Source organism: Triticum aestivum, chromosome 3B (assembly GCF_018294505.1).
Source record: "Triticum aestivum cultivar Chinese Spring chromosome 3B, IWGSC CS RefSeq v2.1, whole genome shotgun sequence".
In the NCBI taxonomy this organism is placed as follows: domain Eukaryota; kingdom Viridiplantae; phylum Streptophyta; class Magnoliopsida; order Poales; family Poaceae; genus Triticum; species Triticum aestivum.
Genome location: NC_057801.1, coordinates 50,993,259 through 51,011,847, shown reverse-complemented (window position 1 = coordinate 51,011,847; position 18,589 = coordinate 50,993,259).

Below are 18,589 nucleotides of genomic sequence, written 5' to 3'. Positions count from 1 at the left end.
CCTATTAGCACCTCTAAGAGACTGAGTCGGCAGATTATCTTGAGATTGACGAAGTTGCCACATACGCCTATGTAGTCGACGGGAACGTCTCCTCCCGCCGAACGCACATTGCCAAAAGGTCTGCAATAAATCCAGAAAAATGCGAGCACCAATGTTAAGTCTGGGACTTGTACTCGGATGGGCAAGGGATACAATGTCCTCTTAACCATCCAATAGTAGGTATTTTTTACTGTTTGGGTCAACCATCCAACTATGTTTGTCCAACACTTGATGGCTTATGTGTCACTTACTCGCTAAACTAAAACCACGACATTTATTTTTGATCAGACAGACTACTTTTTTGCGAGAAAAAAAGGGTTGCATGCCGCTCATGTATAACTTGTACGAGGGAAATTAATGATGCGGCCAACTATATTCACGCCTATCAAAGTGATGGACCATCGCACACCCGCACGGTCACCGCCAGCTTGGCCCATCACCGCCTCCTCTGTGTCACATGGCTGGATGGGCGCCGTTAATTCACCACCATGCCGCATGCCCAGCCCATTTCTCCATCTTTCTCCCATTCTTGCCTGTCAGTACGCGCGAGCCATCACCGCCTCCTTCGCACCACACGGTTGCACAGACACTCAGACTATCACCTACTCATCCGCGTCATATGGTTACACGGGTGCTAGTCCATCAACGCCTTCTCCACACCACACAGTTGCACAGGCGCCCAACCAACACCGCCTCCTCTGCACCACAAGGCTGCACGGGCTTTGCTTGTCCACCACCAGGCCGACACCCCGCCCATCTCTCCATCTTTCTCCCCTTCTTTTGTGTGGTAATTAACGTCGAACGACGACAACGCTTGGGGCCTAGAGGAGCAGGCGACAAAGTAGGCTGCCATGACTAGCATTGGCGCTGGACATGGACGGCTGTCGTCTTTGGAACTTGATCGGCTTTATCACCACACCATGGTCCACAAGGCCTGCAGTACAACTCCCGGTACCTCCTTCCTCTCCCTCTGCAATCCTTTCTTTCACACCTTGATCCAAATTCAATCTCGCTCGCTTCGGGGCTAAACAAGTAGTACATTATACTAGGATTTTATCTCACATTGTAAGGTTTCAACATGAAATCCCCATGCTTCACTGCTTGACTACCATGTCTGTACTTGTGGATTAAAAACCTCAGGCAGTTTATACATGACATGCTTTATGCCGCCTCTGTTTCACAATGTAGTGCATATTAGTTTTTTCAAAAGTCAAATATGTCCTTGTTTGATGAAGTGTCTAGAATAAACTATCTATATCCTAAGTACTAAATAAATAAACTATAAAAGTACATGTGGATGTTGATTTTTTTAAACTTGGTCAAACATGATACGCTTGACTTTTCAAAACAAAGTATGTACTATATTTTAGAATAGAGGGGGTATTAGTTAGCATATGGTGCCACGCCTACGGAGCACGGTTTCTAACATAACTTAATAGGCACTAAAACAATAGACAAGATGATAACTAGGTTTCTATGTGGAGATAATTTGATTAATTGTCACGGGGTCACTTATGTACACAGCTGACCAGACCTTATGAATGTATCAGTAATGCTAACATTCAAATAAAAACTGAGATCAATCACTTGTAGTATTATTTATCTATCCTCCCACTTCCGGCTCTTCCTCTTAGATGCCGCTATAAACATGCTTCATTCCCTTTCCTGTCGTTAGTCAGTGCAAAGCATTGCTTTTATTTCAAATATGTTTTTTATTTTGATTCTAACTACGCATTTGAATGATCGATATTCAAAACCTAGAAGCCATATACTTTCGTGCAATGCTGCAACTTCCCAGTATTTCACACTTCCACTATGTGTTTACCGTTATTGCAAACCATTATTGTTGGTGTTTTGTATTATTTGTATGTGAAGGTTATCAAATATTGGTTGGTCAAATCATAGAGTTGTATGATTGTTTTAGATGAATACTACAATCGGAAACCTCGGTTACGCATATCATAGTTTTGAATTAGTTTTGCGGATGAATATTATCTTCTCCATCCACTATTTTGGATATGTTTTTGGCAGTGCTGCTAACATATATCATTTTTGTGAAGAACAATAGTCGTAAAAAAGTGAGTAATATCCTACCAACTAGATGATGATGTGTCTTAGGATCCAAACATATCCTGCAATGCAATAAAGGGTGTGTTGGGGAACATAGCAGAAATTCAAAAAATTTCCTACGTAACACCAAGATCTATCTATGGAGAGACCAGCAACAAGTAGAAAGGAGAGTGCATCTACATACCCTTGTAGATCGCTAAGCGGAAGCGTTCAAGTGAACGGGGTTGATGGAGTCGTACTCGTTGTGATTCAGATCACCGATGATCCTAGTGCCGAACGGACGGCACCTCCGCGTTCAACACACGTACAGCTCGACGATGTCTCCCACGCCTTGATCCAGCAAGGAGAGAGGGAGAGGTTGTCGGCGGCGGCGCCGCCCGGCCAGGGAATCCGACGCAAGGGGTGGTCTCTGCCTCTGCTCCGAGCTCCGTAGGTCCGTCGGTCGCCCGGTGTATCTGGCTGCCAGTTTTTGTTTTTTGTTTTGGTTTGGTTTGACCCGCCCTGTATTTATGGTTCTGGCTGCAACTCGTGCATGGAGATATTAACACATGAAATCTGCAATCTAAATACACTGTTTAACTTCAAATGAACATTTGCGAGCTTTATCTGCTACACCAAACCAACTGTCACGGCTACAAAATAAAAATCTTGACAACCTATCAGCACCGGTTCTTTAACAAATATCACTGTCTTCACATAGCGTAGTTTAATGAGGATAATACTTTTTTTTTGCATGGTAATACGTGTCCCATTCATATCATAAAGAACAAAGTACAAGTCACGTAAAGACCGACATGATAAAACTGAAAACATAACAGAACATCTCTGAGCTTGACACCAACGCCCGTCACCTGCCTCCGGCACCACCACAGCAGCCACCGAAGAAAAGAATGACGAAGCACCTCCTGACCCGAGCTCGACGCGGCTCCATCGCTGATATGCAGCTTTACGGACCTTCAAGGTGGCTCACCAAAAGTGAAACCCTTACCGTTGAACGAATCAGACCGGGGCAACACCCTGGACACGCCATCGAACTCCAAATCTGGCAACCCACCACGACTAAAACGCCGAAGGAGGAAACCATATCTGCCATCCACCAACCACGAGCCCAGCACATGCTCCGTCTTCCATATGTCGTCGATGCAGACCACAATCTGCAACCGCTCCTGGACTACCTCCCAAGCTCCGCGCCGACGTTGGAGCAAACGCCGTCGCAACGGCGGAGCCCGAGGACACAGGTCCATCACGAGGATGCCGCCGCCACCACGCCATCCTTGCTTGAACGGACTGGTTTCCAAATCCATCCCCAACCATAGGACCGATGGTCTCGTGAGGGAAGGATCCAAAGAATCTTTATTCAGCGTTGTCATCGTCGCTGCCGAAGCAAAGACGCTGAACAACCTAAAAACCTAAACTATGAGAGAGTAAAACAATCCACACACGTGGATCCGGCGACCCCCCTCACCACCGAAGACCGAGGTCGCCGGTGGAGGGGAGCCGCCGGAGAGCGGCGTTGGAAGATCGGCCTACCCCTGGCAGCGACTAGGGTTCGAGCCGCCACGGACGAGAGAAAAACAAGGACGAGAGGAAAACGATCTGGGAATGCCCACAATGAGGATAATACTATAACAGATCAAATGCACGTTGAGGGAAATAAATTATTCCTCCCGTCTAAATACCACGCAAGGACTACTGAAATAATCGTTGTTACCGAGTTATTTCATGTTTGCAGAGTACCGAAACACGGGATCACGGCAAAACCTATGTAAGCTAGCCGAGTACGACTCTCGGAAAACAGCAAGACATGGCACATGCTAGACGTTACCATACCCCCGTCTGGATGTACCCGGCGAACATGAAACAACTCGGCTTATGAAGTGTATGCCGAGATTCCCCCCACGGCACCCGGCAAAGAGGTGGCATGTGGCACGACCGATTGCATTTGACGGCTCCATAAACTTGGAACCTGGTTGCAAGTTGAGTGGTAACAAACTATATATATTCTTCTCCATAAACTTGTAGCAATTTGTGTTTATTTTAGTGCTTTTACAATTTATCTAGTGTATGTTTCTTTTGCATTTGTTGCATAGATTGTCCCATGCAACACTAGGTTGGAGTGTGTCTTAGGGTCACTTACAACATTGAGCTGCAGAAAGGACCGACAAGGACTTGTATGGGAGGCAAAGGATGGGTCCAGTTCATTATGCAGAATGGTGTAACCGGCGGATAGATGATATGTTTTTGCTTGATAGGACCATTGTCGGTGTCAAAACCGGCGGATCTCGGGTAGGGGTCCCGAACTGTGCGTCTAGGCGGATGGTAATAAGAGACAAGGGACACGATGTTTTTACCCAGGTTCGGGCTCTCTCGATGGAGGTAAAACCCTACTCCTGCTTGATTGATATTGATGATATGGGTAGTACAAGAGTGGATCTACCACGAGATCAAGGAGGCTAAACCCTAGAAGCTAGCCTATGGTATGATTGTTGTTCGTCCTATGGACTAAACCCTCCGGTTTATATAGGCACCGGAGAGGGCTAGGGTTACACAGAGTCTGTTACAATGGTAGGAGATCTATATATCCGTATTGCCAAGCTTGCCTTCCACGCCAAGAAAAGTCCCATCCGGACACGGGACAAAGTCTTCAATCTTGTATCTTCATAGTCTTGGAGTCCGACCGATGATGATAGTTCGGCTATCCGGACACCCCCTAGTCCAGAACTCCCTCAGTAGCCCCTGAACCAGGCTTCAATGACGACGAGTCCGGCACGCATATTGTCTTCGGCATTGCAAGGCGGGTTCCTCCTCCGAATAATTCATAGAAGATTGCGAACACCAGGATAGTGTCCGGCTCTGCAAAATAAATTCCACGTACCACCGTAGAGAGAATAATATTCACACAAGTTCAATCTGCTGACGTATTTTGTGGCATGACGTCACACCACTACCAAGCCTTTACTCTAATCGTTTTTATTATACCACCTCAGCGCGTTTAGCGAAGCGGTTTCCTTGGCACATCTTGTCGAAGCAGAGATCGTGTTCCCCTTATTCCGGGATTCCCATCAATACGGACGTGGGTAACCCAACCGCGCCATTGATTGTGGCGCTTGGGAGATAAGCGAGTTTTATCAGGCCGGTGGGGACGTATAGTTTCGTCCGCCCATATATAAGGGGATAAGGATCCACCTCTTTCACCTACGCCTTCTTCCTCCTTTGCTTATCCATCTCCGCGCACTCGAGCTCCAGCGCCCAAGTCCGCACATCTCACCTCGAACCTTCTCCAGCCATGTCCGGAGCGGGAGGCAAGTGGATGGCCTCCTCCGTTACGGAGGGGCACATCGAGAAGCTGCGCGGCACCGGATACCTGTCCAGCGACATCGCGCACCGGCTGCCCGACGAGGGGCAGCTCATGAGAGGGTCGTATTCCTTCCCCACTTTCTCCGCGGACTGGGCTTCCCACTTCACCCCTTTGTCCGGGGGCTCATGTACTACTACGGCCTGGATTTCCACGATCTGGCCCCAAATTTCATCCTCAACATCTCGGCGTTTATCGTCGTGTGCGAGGCCTTCCTCTACATCCAGCCCCACTTCGGCTTGTGGCTAAAGACCTTCAATGTCAAGCCGAAGGTTGTGAAGGGGAGACAAGCGGAGTGCGGAGGCGCCATGGTGGAAAAAATGCCCAACGTCACTTGGCTCGAGGGTGCCTTCGTGGAATCCATCAAAGGGTGGCAATCGGGATGGTTCCACATCACCGAGCCGCGTGACCCTAAGTGGGCAGCGGCCCCCGAATTCAGATCTGGCATCCCCATGCAGCTCACCTCCTGAAAAGAGAAGGGCTTGCTATGGGGTAGTTCGGAAGAGCTGACCGGACTCCAGTCCTGTCTCCAGACCCTGGTGAACAAGAAGCTTAAGCTTGTCAACGTGATCCAGGTCATGCTCGTCCGCCGGATTCTCCCCTGCCAGCAATGGGCCTTCAATTTGTGGGAGTTTGATTCGGCACAGCACCGGACCTTGAGCGGGCTCTTCGACACGACGTACGAAGCTGCCTGGAGGGTGCTGTTCAAGGACGCCGAAGCTCCCGCATCCGCAACCGAAGATCGCGGATTCAGCACGCAGCGCCCGGCTGGCGAGGTAAGCTATGTTATCCTTTATGGGACATTTTCTTTTCATATTTTGACTCTATGCGGGATCTAAACTCCCAATGCCTTTAACAGGACTGGCAGAAGATATCCGGATAGGTTAACTGTCCGGCTCCCCTTCCAGAAGACCCAGCGGACACCCGTTTGACGGGGCTGCTGGTCCCGGCACTTTACGTGGTGCCGGAGAAGAAGGCCAAGAAGAAGGCCACGGGAACCCGAAGGAGTTCCCGGCCTCAGGTGGTATCGGACTCATCGTCCAATGACTCCGAGGCGGACTCCTCCCCTGAGGACGAGGAGGAGAAGAAAGAGGCCTCTCCCCCAGCGGGGGGAGAGAAGAAGAGGAAGGCCTCCCCAACGAGGGAGGCCGAAGGGTCCAAGAAGGGAAGGACCCTTCCCCCGGACTGCTCCTCCAACGTCGGCGACGGCGACGAGGAGTGGCCCTCAAGGGCCAAGCCCCTGGCGAGATCGTAAGTATCCGGACTCCTAGATAATTTATAATTTTTCTTTTCTCCACACGGTGTCTTTCTAATGCCGTATACAACCTGTAGTCCGGCCAAGGACGATCTTCCCGCTTCGTCGAGCGGGTCCTTGGGTACGTCGGATATGGATTCTCTTCCGACCGCCTCAACCCCCCGTGACACTGACGACGCCGAGGTGGGATCCCGGGAAGGGACCTACCAGGAGGTGGAGGCCCCGGAGGTGCCGCAAGGCAACCTCCCGGACTCTGCACCGGACTCCGCACCGGAACCTGCAGTGGTTCCGGAGTCCGGTGAGCGGCCCCTTCGTAAGAAGGGCAAGACTGTGACACCGGCGGCCTCTGTCCAACCGGAGGCACCGGATAACTTGTTGGACGTGCTCAATGGCGCTTCCATCAAAGAAGAACACCGCACTGTCATGAGTGCGGTGATTCAGAAGGTTCAGCTCGCCAAGAGCGGGCTGACCGAAGCCTGCAGCAGCCTTCTAACAGGCTTTGAGGTAAGAATTTTAAGATATGTAATATAATACCACATAGACAATAGCCCCTGATGCTCGGTTTGGTGTTCAGAAAGAAAAGCCGGACTGAGGATCTAAAAAGATATACGCAGGAGTTCTAAAAAATATGTCAATATGGGATTGCAGGCTGCGCTGCTGACCTCTGCCGCACTGACTGCGGAGGTCAATGCTTTGAAGCAGAGCCTCGAGTGGTCCAAGAGCGAGCTCGGCCGTGTCAAGAAGCAGCTCGAGGACAAGGAAGGTGAGTAACACCGTATTAAATTTGTACCTTACAGAAAAGGATTTGGTTGCAAGAGAAATAACAAGGATAACGTGGGTACTCCAGGGGCCACGAACGAGGCGGCGACCCTGAAGGAGGCGGTGTCCGCGGCCGAGCGCAATGCGGCCGCGGAGCGAGCCGAGCGAGAGAAGCAGGAGGCGCGGGTGGCGGAGGTGCAACAAGAGCTCCAGGATCTCATGGAAAAACATGAGAGTTTGGAGCGCGACTCAAAGACTCGAGAGTCCGAGCTTGCATCGGCTCTTGAGAGTGCCAAAGCCGCTAAGGCCGAAGCCCTCAAGGCCCTCCAGGAAATCGAGGCGTTGAAGAAGATAGCGGCGGATAAGGCATTTTTCATGCAAAGCAAGCATGTGAATGTGAATTACCTATTACTTACCCGAATTCGGAGATCTTCAGGAGTGTTCGTAGATCTGCCCCGCAGCGTGTCCGATGCTGCCGCTTTCTACCGGGCCGAGGAGGGGAGCTCGACGGAGAAGGTCTTCTGGTCTCAATATGCTGAGGCCGGACATCCGGTGCCCCTTAGCGACCAGCTGAAGCAGCTGGTCGAGCTCCACAAGGTGGCCGAACAGGCCATGAAGGGCCTCATAGTTCGGCTGTGGCCCAAGGAGGCCATGCCTGGGAGCTACTTCGGCCTGGTGCGGTGGCTGGTGGATGCATGTCCCTGGGTTGAAGTTGTCAAGCACTCCGCCTGCATTGAAGGTGCCCGTCAGGCCCTTGCCCGTGCAAAAGTGCACTGGAGCAGGATGGACGCTGAGAAGCTTCTGACGGATGCGCCGCCGGCGGGCAAGGAGTATCGCACGCCCGAAATGTATTATAAGAGTGTCCTGAAGGGTGCCCGCATGATTGCGGGTGAGTGCTCCAAAGATGTAATATTTGAGTAGACTCGCATTTTGTTATCCTGTGCGCTGAAGACTTTGTTCATATGTGCTAAGCAATGCTTGTTAATTTAAAATATTACCTTCTGTGCGGCTGTTTATCAAATCTGAGAGATGGCAAGTCGTCAGCTTCAGCCCCCATGCCACGAGTGCTGGGGTGTTAGGGATAAACTTGAGCGCTCTTGTTCCCATTTTTGGGTCCATCTAGGGAGGCGCTCAACACAACGAATGAGGCAACCGGACTTATACTGCTTGAACACTCTCACTTAGCCATAGAATTCTATAATTTTAAATTTCGGCGAAGCCCCTAGTGTTCGGAAGACCGAGTTCGGGGCGCTATCCACGCCTGGGCCGGACAAAGCCGGTTCCTCGCTCTAAGCGGCATAAGTCTTTAGGGACTCGAAAAGACCTCTCGAACAGCGACCAGCTCTCGCCTTATCATGACGGTCAGTTTTAGCTTTCTCCACTGAGGCGCTCGCCCAGCTCAACCGGGGCGCAATCGCAGTGGTTCTCCCAGTGCTATCTTAGCCGATACAACGGAACATAAGGTACCAAAACAGGGGAGCCGGGCAAACCCAACTATTGACCCAAGACATGATTCGGAGCCGATGCATATAATGCTATAAGTTCGGGGTGCCGCACTTGTGAAACTGTTCGGACTTATCACACCATAATGTGGGGAACTTAAGCCCCTGGTGTATTTAGCCGTACCAAAGTGTACGGATGCAACATGTCATAAATGAACATATGTATAAGAAAGAAATGCAATTATAAGCAAAAAGCGATGCATTGTTTATTCAAGAGATACTGCCATGAATGCCGAACGATACAAATAGTGCGGTAAGAAGGGATGGGACTGTTAAACATGTCCCCCTCCAGGGGTAGGCTGCGGAATGGTGTATAAAACAGATTTAATGCTCGTAATGGAGACCACCTGGATACTCGTCGTAGCCTTTCTCCTCCCCTGGCTGTTGCATCGTGAGTTCGGCAGGTCTACTACCGGACAGGGCCTCTGGTGAACGGAGTCCTGTGGGTAAGAAAAAAGAAAAAAGAAAAAGAGTGACACACTTGAGAGCCCCTGGTGTGGTTGAGCCGCACTCTGGGCCTGTCGTGGTCGTGCCCCTCCCCCTATGCCCATGGTATCTCCAGAGCGTAATGATGTATGCGAAGGACCAGTCTTGCAATTTTGCAAAGGCAGGGGTTGGGGCTGCATTGCTACGCATGCTCGGAACGTGCCAGGTGGTCTTGTTGTAGGTTACTCCGGGCGCGTTTAGCCGTGTCCGGTCGCTTAACGGCCGGACTCGAGAATTGCCTTAAGAGGCTGCTCTGTACTTCTGCCGCCAGAGCCGCTGTGTGTTCCTCCGTTCGGAGGGAGCGTTCAGTGTTTCCGTTGACCGTGATGACTCCTCGAGGGCCTGGCATCTTGAGCTTGAGGTATGCGTAGTGCGGCACCGCGTTGAACTTTGCAAACGCTGTCCGTCCGAGCAGAGCGTGGTAGCCGCTGCAGAACGGAACTGATTAACTCCTCGCTTCGGAAGTTATCCGGGGATCAGAAGACCACTTCCAGTGTAACTGAGCCTGTACAATTGGCCTCTACACCTGGTATGACGCCCTTGAAGGTCGTCTTTGTTGGTTTAATCCTTGAGGGGTTTATTCCCATCTTGCGCACTGTATCCTGATAAAGCAGGTTCAGGCTGCTACCGCCGTCCATCAGGACTCTGGTGAGGTGAAATCCATCGACGATTGGGTCTAAAACCAATGTGGAGAATCCGCCATGACGAATACTGGTGGGGTGGTCTCTTCGATCAAAAGTGATCGGGCAGGAGGACCATGGGTTGAACTTTGGGGCGACTGGCTCCATCGCATATACGTCCCTGAGTGCACGCTTCCGCTCCCTCTTGGGTATGTGGGTTGCGTATATCATGTTTACCGTCCGCACTTGTGGGGGGAAACCCTTCTGTCCTCTATTGTTCGGCGGCCGGGTCTCCTCCTCGTCATCGCTATGCAGCCCCTTGTCATTGTTTTCGGCAATTAACTTTCCTACCTGCTTGAATAACCAACAATCCCTGTTGGTGTGATTAGCTGGATTTTCGGGGGTGCCATGTATCTGGCAAGAGCGGTCGAGTATTCGGTCCAAATTGGACGGACCCGGAGTAGTTCTTTTGAATGGATTTTTCCGCTGACCGGGTTTAGAGCCTCTGAATCCGGCGTTGCCTGCCGTATCCTCAGTGTTATCACCGTTGACGCGGCGTTTGTTTTTGTTGCGATGCGACCTGCCATTGCGGTCCTTGGTATCCAGACTGCCAGAATTTTTGCTGAGGTTGTTACTGCGAGCTAGCCAGCTGTCCTCTCCTGCGCAAAAGCGGGTCATAAGTGATGTGAGGGCTGCCATGGATTTCGGCTTTTCCTGTCCTAGGTGCCGGGCAAGCCACTCATCGCGGATGTTATGTTCGAAGGCTGCGAGGGCCTCTGCATCCGGACAGTCGACGATTTGATTTTTCTTTCTTAAGAACCGTGTCCAGAACTGTCTGGCCGATTCGTCTCGCTGCTGAATTATGTGGCTTAAGTCATCGGCGTCTGTGCCCTGGAAGTTGTCAAGGAATGCGGCTTCCAGGTCTTCCCAACACCCAATTGATTCTGCTGGCAAGATGTTAAGCCAATGCCGAGCTGGTCCTTTAAGCTTGAGTGGGAGATATTTGATGGCGTGAAGATCGTCACCGCGGGCCATGTGGATATGAAGGAGATAGTCTTCGATCCAAACTGCGGGGTCTGTTGTTCCATCATAGGATACAATGTTCATGGGTTTAAACCCTTCGGGAATTTGATGATCCATTACTTCATCTGTGAAGCATAGTGGGTGTGCGGCGCCTCTATATTGGGTTATATCACGACGTAGCTCAACTGAGCTTTGTCTACTGTGTTCGGCCCGGCCGGAGTTGCTGTATCCGGCGCGACGGTCGTCGTTGCGCATCGTGGGGCGCCCACGCGATCCGTAGATCGATCTTGATTGTCTTTCCTTATCCTCCAATATGTCTCGCAAGTCCGGCGCATTCCCCCGTGGCTTCGTACTGTTCGAGCGGTGCCGGGGTATGATTCTAGTGGAGGGCCTAGAGGCCTCTCTGTCGCGGCCACTAGGTGGTCGGTCAGCCGTATTGTGCGCTGGTGATGCAGGTTTATATGCCTCCTCCTCTAATCGGGGGAGCAACTTGCGTTTGGGGTAGCTTTTGGAGGGGCGTTCGAGTTCATACTCTTCGGCCGCAAGGACTTCAGTCCATCTGTCGGCTAGCAGGTCTTGATCAGCTCTAAGTTGTTGCTGCTTTTTCTTTAGCCTGTTCGTTGTGGCCATTAGCCTGCGTTTGAAACGCTCTTGTTCGACGGGATCCTCGGGCACGACGAATTCGTCGTCGTTGAGGCTTGCCTCATCTCTGGAGGGAGGCATGTAATTATCATCCTCTACCTCTTCGTCTGTTGCTCTCTCATGAGGGCTGGCTTCTCCGTCCTCCTGTGCTGAATCTTGCTGGAGGGGGTTGTCTCCGGCACTCTCTGGGGTGTTATTATCTCCGGTGCCGGAATCTCCATTCTTGCTGTGGCGGGATTTAGAGCGGCGCCGTTGACGCTGGCGCTTCGGCTGTTTCTTGGAGGAGTCTTCCTCCGCTGCTTCCTCACCATTCCCATCCTTTGGGATGTCCACCATGTATATGTCATATGACGAGGTGGTCTTCCAATGCCCCGTAGGCGCTGGTTCTTGGTCGTCTCCGGCATCGTCGTTCATACCGTCGATGTCTTCGGAGTTGTAGTCTAGCATGTTGGTTAGATCGTCGACAGTGGCTACAAAGTGGGTGGTGGGTGGGCTTTGAATTTATTCGTCGTCCGCATCCCAACCGTCCTGACCGCAGTCCGGCCAGGGCTCTCCTGATAACGAGAGGTACTTTAGCGAGTTCAAGATGTCGCCAAAAGGTGAGTGTTGAAAGATGTCAGCAGCGGTGAACTCCATGATCGGCGCCCAATCGAATTCGATTGGAGGGGGCGCAGGAGGTTCGGAGTCCGGCGAGGAGTCCGGCACATCGGAGTCACGAGCGTCATAAGGGACAAGGTCAGTATTCGGCTCCATCACCGGAGGGGCAGCAGTCCCTGAGGCGGTGTCTAGCCACCCATGCTCAATCTACGCAATCGGCTCCAAATTAGGGGTCGGAGCGGGCTCATGTGCGGCCTCCAGGGCACTGTCCGGTAGCAGAGCTAAATCATGCCCATCGAGACAGTGCGGCGCGCTCGGCTGTGGCTCAAATCCATCGAAGATCAAGTCTCCGCGGATGTCAGCTGTGAAGTTTAGACTTCCAAATCTGACCTGATGGCCAAGGGCGTAGCTTTCCATCTGCTCCAGATGGCCAAGCAGATTGGCCCGCAGTGCAAAGCCGCCGAATACGAAGATCTGTCCGGGGAGAAAAGTCTCACCCTGGACTGCGTCGTTGTTGATGATCGAAGGAGCCATCAAGCCTATCGGTGACGACACAGAGGAATTCTCAATGAAAGCACCAATGTCGGTGTCAAAACCGGCGGATCTCGGGTAGGGGGTCCCGAACTGTGCGTCTAGGCGGATGGTAACAGGAGACAAGGGACACGATGTTTTTACCCAGGATCGGGCCCTCTCGATGGAGGTAAAACCCTACTCCTGCTTGATTGATATTGATGATATGGGTAGTACAAGAGTGGATCTACCACGAGATCAAGGAGGCTAAACCCTAGAAGCTAGCCTATGGTATGATTGTTGTTCGTCCTATGGACTAAAACCCTCCAGTTTATATAGGCACCAGAGAGGGCTAGGGTTACACAGAGTCGGTTACAATGGTAGGAGATCTACATATCTGTATTGCCAAGCTTGCCTTCCACGCCAAGGAAAGTCCCATCCGGACACGGGACGAAGTCTTCAATCTTGTATCTTCATAGTCTTGGAGTCCGGCCGATGATGGTAGTTCGGCTATCCGGACACCCCCTAGTCCAGGAGTCCCTCAACCATTTTCCACGATGTAGTTTCTCTATGCCGATGAGTCGGTCAGGATGACCCATTTCATTCTTACGTCTTCAACAAAAGAATCAAGCTCGACAATGATGAGACTGGCCGCCTCCTTGACATGCTACTGCCCAAAATATCCACATCGGGGTGCCATTTGTGACTCTCCCGACAAACACAAATCTTATTACCAAACACGTGATGGTATTTTATTTAAAGTACTACCTTCGTCTCGGTGAATAAGTCATTCGCGTATTTCTAGGTTGACGATTTAACTATCTAAATATGTATTATATGTGATAAAAAATATATATTTAGAAACTACATCCTTGTAGAAATCTAGTGATATACTTTTCATAACATATAACACATATTTAATTGCTCAAATCGATGACCTAGAACTACGCGAATGACTTATTCACCTAGGCGGAGGTAGTACCTATATTCTTTTCTGTCCAAATGTGATGGTCTCACGTAAGTGCTCTTTTTGATTTTCATCCATGACGACATCCCTAGAGATTACCTAGGAAGATAGCTACTAGCACTCCCATCTCGGTTAAGGAAGCCTTTGCTACACTACAGCTTGGCCTAGGGGGTGCCAGTACCGCTGCTTACAAGATGGACACAGACAGCCACATTGTCTTCAACAACTAGGGGTTGAAGGATTTCCTCGTGGGGAAAATCTACAAACCGGACATGTTGTGCTAATTACTAGGAACACTGCCCGCAATGACATGAACATGATGGTTGTCATTGATATCATCTAGTAGTAGAAGTAATCTCCAACTAGTACTTGAGGTCAATAATGCTACTATATATATGTGACTTAATTTGAGGGTCCATACCTAGGCCCTGCACGCCCAACCAAGAGGGAGGGCCCGGTGCCAGGGGCTACTAGGAAGCCGCCAGGGTGTTGGTGCTGCCGTTTAAATCCACAGAAATTCAGGGGAGACAAAAAAATCGTGGGACCTAGCACGTCGGCGTCACATGGCCCCTGGAGATGATTAGTAGCCTGGGATCATGCATGTTGCCTAGAGAAAAATAGTCAAGGTGCGCACAAACTCCTTCAATTTGGCCCACATCTGACTAGGTCGAACCCGCAACACATGTCTACAAATCGCCTCCTGCCAAGGACCAGGAAGATGGGTCATCGCAGCCGCCAACAGGAAACAATAACTAGGAGATGCATTGTCGTTGCAAACTAGGGATCGGGAAGCCTCTGCCAACCAGTGACTGATAGTCGTGCTATCCGAACCCTAAACTTGTGGATCCCCCGCATGAATCACAACGCGGTAATGCGTCCAACGCGGTGACACATGATGATAAGCACCTTGGAATCATATAGTTTTCCCTCATTGCCCGGCGCCTCCTTTTCCTGCATATATGAATTATGCACTTTAGACGGTGGACATCTTACAGTAATGGTTGTAGACCTAGTAAGTTGAGGAGTTGTACACTTCCTGTTTCGTTTGCTAGTGCAGCTAAACTCTGAACCTTATATATGCATAGACAATATATAGTCGCGCACTGCATGAGTACTCTTCAAGAGCTAGCTCCAATTAATGTATTTACTAGCTTGGCACATAGTTGGTAGGTTTCGATGTATATCTTGTAAATTAGATCAGAGTTGTCACGGCGAGTTAAACTAGAAGAGTTCGACCCCGCATATTTCAAATTTAAATCTGCCCCACGATATTAGCTAAAGCGTTGTTGCTAAGTGGTGTATAAAATTTCAATGTTTTTTAACTGAAGTTTATTGTTTTCAAGTAGCCTAATAGTTTATTTATAGGGAGAAACAAATCATGATGTTCATTACACAATTGCTTGGACTACCATGCTAGTTCTTAATAATAATAATTTATAAATCTCATCGTTCATTTTCATAATTTTCTTGCCAAGTATTTCCTAGCTTAAAAGATCATTTTTTGCCAAGTATTTCCTAGCTTAAAAGATCATTTCCATGCCTTGACCATTGGAGGATGGTCAATGTTTTTCTCTTTTTAGAAACTAGTCCATGAATTTTCTTATTTTTTGAGACACATGAATTTTCTTATCCTAAAATCTAAAAAGTGCACGCGCACTAAATGGAGAGAACGGGCGGCCAACTCCTAGCCACACGATCATGTCGCAAATTGCTCCCCGCCGGGCTAGGTGGCACATGGTCGGATTGGTTCCCTCCACAGTCCTGGGCTATTTTGTCTCCATCCGGATGCGGGGTGACCCATCTGTAAGAGATAGAGGGGCGCATGAGTGGGGCTTCTGGGCTGCGGTTTTCGAAATATGTGCCTGAAATTCCTCCCGTCGATGCTCTCTCCCCATTTCTCTCTTCTCATTCGTCTTTGTCTTCGTCAGGTCTCTCCACCAAACGCGATAGGGGTGAGGCCCGGCGGAGTCCTTAAATCGGCAGTGGGGGTCGCGGGTGGCTCTCTGCAGGGAGTCGCTGGTGGTGGTCGGCGTCGCAGGTATGCTCTTTCTCCTCCCTCTCTCTGTCTCGGCGGGGGAACGTCCTTGTTGTGGTTGCGCGGATGTGCCGGACTGCGAGGGAAGGCTTCATAGGGTTTGAAACACGCCAACTCCTCTCACTTTTGTGGTGGATTTTGCACATCTCTTGTCCCCTGCGGTTGAGTGTTCTCTGGTTCTTCGGTAGCAAGCCCCCGCTGTGGTGGGGATTCATGGCACAAAGGTGTAGTTGGGGTAGCGCACGGGTACGATAGGCAGCATAGGATGCTCGTCCATAGTGCCCGTTGTGCGTTTTTGGGTCGAATTTGATGACCTCATTGTTGTTATTCGGGTGCAGGGGTTTCAGATCTGTTTAGGGCCGTTGTTGGCAACTAAACAATGTTGTGATTTCTACTAGTCCTTCTCCTAGTTCTATTTTGTTTGTTGGTAGATGTGCCCTAGATGTGTGCAATGAAATGGCTGATTGAACTAGTTTTTTGATTAGTTGCATAAAATTCTACCCAGATGGCTGTATCCCTATACTAGGTGGTTGTCCACATGTTCTGCACTTTGCACTAGTTGTCATGCTTAGTTGGCTTCCTGTTTGTACTAGGTTGGCTGTCTATATGCTTTTTCAATTGCACAAGTTTCCCGCTCAGTTGACTGCATCCCTATACTAGTTGGCTGTTCACATGTTCTGCACTTTGCACTAGTTGTCATGCTTAGTTGGCTTTCTGTTTGTACTCGGTTGGTTGTTTATATGTTGTTCAGTTGAACAAATTGGCCTGCTTCTGTGTTCGAGTTGCTTCTGCAGGTGCCCTGCTGGTGCTGGGGCGATTAAGATTGGAGGTAGCAGCCCCGTGTGCATTTCAGTTCGATTTTTCTCATTGTTGTACTATGTCTCTGTTTATGCGGGGGAATGGATTCTTTACTGTTTGATGGATGGGGAGTGTTGCGTTACTTGCTACTGATGGAGAGTGGGAATATGTGGACATGGGGTTACTAGTTAGCATCTTCTTCTTTCTTCCAAACAATATTTATGTGTGGAGAGGATGGATTGATGCTCCTATCCTTATGTCCTAGTGTTGATTGGTCTGCGACAAAATCCCGATTTGTATTTCTACCAAGTCCAGGAGATTAATCACGGTTGGTGGATAGCCTGTCCATTTTGCTGCATACTTATCCATATGTTCTAGTTGGCTATGCATTTTTGTTTGTCCCAATTGCACAAGTTATCATACTCAGCTAGATGCCTTTAGTTAACTATTCTAACTAGTTATTACTTGCCTCAGTGAACTAGTTGGCGTATATGTTGTCCAGTTGCACAAGTTGACTGCCCAGTTGGCTGCATCACTATAGTAGTTGGTTGTTCATAGTTTCTACAGTTTTGCACTAGGTGTCCTGCTTAATTATGTGTAGAGGTCTGCAGATCAAAGCAATCATTTATCATTTTTCTAGTCTGCATGTGTATCTTCTAACTACTATGGTTTTTTTTCTATTTCCCCGCAGGCTAAAAATGGTTATAATAGGAGGAGATGCGGATGGCAATGAAGAAGATGTATTATTTTCATTTTTTTTGTCTCTTTGAGTTTTTTCAACTTGTTCATGTATGCTTATATGCTTTTTTATGTTTTTTTGCTTGCTTAATTAGGGTTTTGCAAATCGGCCCCTTCGCCGGAACTCGAAGTGTTCTGCTGATTGATACGTCTCCAACGTATCTATAATTTTTTTTATTGTTCCATGTTGTTATATTATCATTCTTGGATGTTTTACAATCATTTTATAGCAATTTTATATTATTTTTGGGACTAACCTATTGACATAGTGCCCAGTGACAGTTGCTATTTTTTGCTTGCTTTGTACTTCGCAGGAAATCAATATTGAACGGAGTCCAAACACAGTGAAACTTTTTGGAGAATTTTTATGGACCAGAACACCCAGGATGGGCCAGACAAGTACCAGAAGGGTGCCTCGAGGGGGGCACAACCCACCTGCTCCAGGCGCGCCCTGGTGGGTTGTGCCCACCTCGGTGGCCTCCCGCACTGCCTCTTCGCCCTATAAATTGTCAAATATTCCAAAAACCCTTGGGGTAACCCTAGATCAGAAGTTCCGCCGCCATAAGCCTCTGTATCCATGAAAAACCAATCTAGACCCCGTTCCGGCACTCTGCCGGAGGGGGAGATCATCACTGGTGGCCATCTTCATCATCCTGGTGTACACCATGATGATGAGGGAGTAGTCCACCCTCGGGGCTGAGAGTTTCTACCAGTAGATATGTGTTTAATCTCTCTCTCTCTCTCTCTCTCTCTCTCTCTCTCTCTCTCGTGTTCTTGTATCGGGGGCTTTGTTAATATAGTTGTATAATATGGTATTTCTCCCTCTCTATCTTGTTGTGATGAATTGAGTTTTCCCTTAAGATTTCATTTTATTGGACTGAATACTCTATGAATTTGAGAGCAGTAGATATATGTCTTGCTATGAATACTTGTGGTGACAATGGGGTATCATATTAATTCACTTGATATGTATTTTGGCACTCAACTCGCGGATTCCCGAGGTGACATTGTGGTAATCTATGCATAGGGGTTGATGCACGTTCTCGTCTTTGTTTCTCAGGTAGAAATCTTGGGGCACTTTTTGAAGTTCTTTGTGTTGGATTGAGTATTATGAATATGAAATTGTTGGATTATTGTTTGCGTTGGGAGGAAGGACATGTTGTTCCAAGTGGAGATTTATTTTGAGTTTCTTG